At 30.4% G+C, this 5000-nt stretch overlaps 1 protein-coding gene across 1 annotated transcript in view; it reads left to right on the forward strand.

Annotated features, from left to right (window-relative positions):
• The window catches only part of LOC137656604 (protein APCDD1-like), a 229392-nt gene that overhangs the window by 4722 nt on the left and 219670 nt on the right, over window positions 1–5000 (forward strand).

Here is a 5000-nt window from a genome sequence, read left to right on the forward strand (position 1 = left end):
AGACATTAATTTTAGATGCTCTCTCAATAATCTTATAAAATTTTGACATTCCAACATACAGAATGTTTATCTTTCAATCGTCAAATAGTTTATGAGACGGGTAAAATAGTCGCCTAATCGCAGACGACCTGCGCATTATATGTTTTTTTTTTTTTTTTTTTCCCGGAGGAACGCTGATAAAACGACTTTCTGAGACTTGTCATAGAAACGTAACAACAAAAACAATGGTTGGGGAAATACGATGTTGATCCTAAAAAAGTGCGATTGTAATATGATGCAAGTACGGCATCGACCTGAAAAAAAAAAAAACGGTTTTAGTTATTCAAAGCTATGAATATTGTTTATATATATATATATATATATATATATATATATATATATATATATCTACTGTATCTACTGTATAATATATATATATATATATATATATATATATATATATATATATATATACACACACATTTGCCTATACTTACATGTGCTCACACACAGGGATATATATATATATATATATATATATATATATATATATATATATATATATATATATATATATATATATATATAATGTGTGTGTGTTTGTGCGCGTGCGTGTGTGCTTTGTGAATGTCTGTTATTCCGGATCTTTTAGATACAATCCACCTCATTTTGAAAGAAAATAAGATTATAAATCAAATTTTAATAGAATATTTTTATTTGGCCATTGTTTTCTTCTTGAGTCTAATATATATACAACGGAGTGAAGATTAGTTCTTTAAATTTTATCTTTTATTGTATATTACATATTTGTGTTGCTGGAGTTTCCTTATTTCTGCGTTTTTCCTGTAACTTTACAAAATTCCTTTATAATTGATATTCCATTATATACAGTAGATAATTATTATGATATTCTGTGTACTTTAGATTACCTTTCTGGGTGGGGATACTTTGAAGTGGTGAAATGCTTTGCGTATCGTCATGATCAGAAAAATAGTTAGGCTACCCATATTAGGTTGGTGTGCTGTGAACAAGCAGATGAGAATCTCCCACCATCACCAATCCGCACTTATACACATTGACCCCCAGTTCCACCGAGATATGGCACAATGTATATTGATCGAAATTATAGTGTTTATATTTATTTCCTTTGTGTCATTGGAAATCTTAAGAAACACACACACCCACTATATATATATATATATATATATATATATATATATATATATATATATATATACAAAGAATGCATAAATATGCGTATATCGAAAGACATGCACATATCTATATGTATATGCATGCATTTAGATATAAAAGGATATGTATATAAATATATATATATATATATATATATATATATATATATGTATGTATATATATATACATATATATATACATATGTATTTTTAGATATATATATATATGTATATATATATATATATATATATATATATATATATATATATACATATACACAATACATGATATACGTATATCGAAAGACATGCACATACCTATTTGTATATACATGCATTTAGATATAAAAGGATATAAAAGGATATATATATATATATATATATATATATATATATATATATATATATATATATATATAAACTAGAATTAATATATCATTAAAAAAGAATATACCCTGTGCAATTAGTCTTGATATTATCATTTTGTTTATTTACGACTCTAGTATGTTTTTCATAAATTTCAATGCATAAAATTGAAATATCACCAATCTTTGCTGATAAACAAACACTTATTTTTACCTCGTGTGAAAAAAATCCTGATTGTTTAATAATTCGATATTTTTTCCTCAACGTATACAGATTCGATTGACGTTCGTAAGAATAGCTAATTAATTCATTTTTTAAGTTTTTTTTTTTTCATTTTAAAGTGGTATTTTTTATTAGACCATGAAAATGTCTGGAATTTTGTTTGATGCTCGTTCTAGATTTCATAAGACCCTTTCTTGGGTTCACTGGACTAGAAACCAACGTCAATAACACTAATTTCTGTTTAACTTGATATTACTCTTTTAACGCCATTGTCAATTAACTTATTACCAAATGCATTGTATAAACACAACCGGCATTGATTATTACTTGGCATACCAAGCCATAAAGATAGAATATATCACAACATCGTGATTTTATATATTAAAACTATCACACTGGCAATTAAAACTCCAAACAATATGATTCAAGGTTATAATTTCAAAGATAAGCAGTCATCCTTATATGCGCAAATTCTTCTATTGCAAATGAAATATAGGTCACTACACATTCAACATAGCTGTCACAGTTGTATTTTTTCTTCACGCATTAACACCAAAGCTTATTTGATAATTTTATGAGTATCCTTTCTTACAGGTTTGAAAATAACTACCCTCACTCTTTGATAAAATTTGCATATGAAAAGTATTATTTACGCTTTCGTTCACATCACCACCTGCTAAAGAAACAGAATTGCCCTTTATCTTCTTACCCCCGTTACCCCTACAATATGGGGCTGGTTGCCTGATGCGCCCTGGAATGTCTTCTATCGAAGGCATTCTCTTCCAATAAACAGAATTAGTGTCAAGTGACAAATAGGAGAATTATACAACATAAAGAACACTATAAAACAGTGAAAGAGTAACTCATTGTCACAATTATACCTTGGATCTAATGGAAGATCATAAACATATGTTGATGTTGGTGTATTACACTGGCTAACCTTCTTCGCCTTAGGTGATTTTAATTATTGTTTACATCTTGTATAAGCCCATTCTACTTATTTTGGGCTTTTCATTTATGGTAGGATTATACTGGGATATGTCCCCGTTTGCATGATATAAAAATGCTCTTTATTATTTCATCTTTTCTTTTTATTACTTACTTCACCTGATTAATCATTATTCTTTTTACCCCTCGTATAAAATATCTGTTCAATTATAGAAGGTTGTCTAAGATTGGTTGAATTACTTGGAAGAGTAATTTAAAGTAGAACAGGACGCAAAAAATCTGTACAGTTAAGGCGTGGCGTCGATTGACGAATGATTAGACTTAACCTCATTAAATCAGTAAAATTAAGTGTAATGTTTCCATATTTAATGAACTCTGAGAAGGAAATATACAAACATCATGCATATCCACGGAAATCTTCGGTCCAAAATTGTTTCTTGTGTATTTTTCAGTCTGTATTATTTTTTTTCATCAATTTTTACGTCAGCAGATAATGCCCATTTTTTCCAGCAGTGACGGGATTTTAAAGATAATTACAACAACAATACCAAAAGCCAAATGTATAAACACTATATGCTCTTTTTGACGAAAACAAATGCCAAAAACCACACAAACAATAAGAGTTAAATCCTTCATTTAAAAACGTATAGCCTATGGTTACCTTGATTACCAATAATTACATTCATTATTTTTAGACCATATCTAAACTGGGTTATATTCTCATTTTTGTCAATCCAACTAAAATATGAGTGTTTCCATACAATACACTAAGTTATTCCATTTGTGATAATTAAAAATCAATGATTTGATACGTTATATCAAGGTATTCTTTCTCAATAAAAAAAAAAAAGAGGAAGTAAAAATAGAACACAAATATGAGTTCTCTTCCGTACTTCGTAAACGGCAGGAAACGGCCGTGTCTCGTAGATTAAGTTCCGACTCGGAATAAGTATGAAATTGATGGACTGTTTAAAATAGTACCATGAACTCTTTCGAACTTTTCATAGGCGAATTTCATGTCGGTGAGATAGAGGGAAAATATTGGGCAGCGTGGCTCTCAGCGAAATGTATGCGCACTGAGAACCGATTTTAGTGTTTGGTGCTGAAGGCGGTAGCTTCCGACAACACTCTTTGAAAGAAAAAGACCAAAAATGATGAAAGGGTCACCACCAGTTCGAATAATCTTGATAAAACCAGACTAGACTATAGGTATTGCAGCACAGTTAGAATTTATGGCCACTTAAGTACCCTTGAAAACTGTACCCAAATTGATGCCTTCCCTTATCCAAATAGTCTAGCAACATGTTTAAGTCTGTTACGTATTTCCTCCTCTTTCTACAACGAACAGATTTATTTAAATTAAACGCGTATAAACCTAACGATAAAGCCTGCAGGTAGAAAAATGTTGTGAGACGCTTACTTTTTATTGCTTATGGATTCATATTTACTTTGACCGGGAGATGCCACAACGGTAGGCCTTCCGATTTCCAACAGTATAGAGTTGAGGATGCCATATGGCCTCTCGTCTTTTCATTGACCCAAAGATGCCCTGTTATCATGCTCTGTTGTGTCGACTGGTGACGGTCGCCTGTGTGTTATCCACGGACCTTACTAATTCTACCAGAGAACTCTACCGCTAATCCACTATCAAAGACATATTAGTTCAAATAATCCAGCGTTCTCCTATTTGATTATTATTATCATTTTTGTTATTATTATTATTATTATTATTATTAGCTAAGTTACAACCCTAGTTGGAAAAGAAGCATGCTATAAGCCCAAGGGGTCCAGCAGGAAAAATAGCAGTGATAAAAGTAAATAAGGAAATAAATAAGCTATAATGAGAAGTAAGGAAAAAAGAATATAGAGTAGTTAAGATCAGTAACAACGATAAAATATGTTAAATAAAATATATAAAAAATGAAGTGAGACTTAAGATTCGATCCATTTGAGTTTTTATACATTACTGAATCCATTTACCAGTCACCTTTTGAAATTGATTACCTCTGTGTCATATTTGAAGAACACCGATAAAATGCATCTAAACAATTAAACAAACTGTTTGCGATGTAGCCTTACAAAGTTGTGTGTTTACAAACCAGATGGGGATTGTGCTAACTTACGTTGTCTTTTAAAGATTAGCCAGAGCTGACCCAAGGTACAAATATTGCACATTTCATGGCCATCTGGTGGCCAAATTAGGAACGCAAATGTGTCTTGACTAGATACAGACTTTAGTTCGATTTATTTTTGTTGTTCTGACTTTTGCGTTGGTGCTTGAGAATTTTATGA

Source organism: Palaemon carinicauda, chromosome 1 (assembly GCF_036898095.1).
Source record: "Palaemon carinicauda isolate YSFRI2023 chromosome 1, ASM3689809v2, whole genome shotgun sequence".
In the NCBI taxonomy this organism is placed as follows: Eukaryota; Metazoa; Arthropoda; class Malacostraca; order Decapoda; family Palaemonidae; genus Palaemon; species Palaemon carinicauda.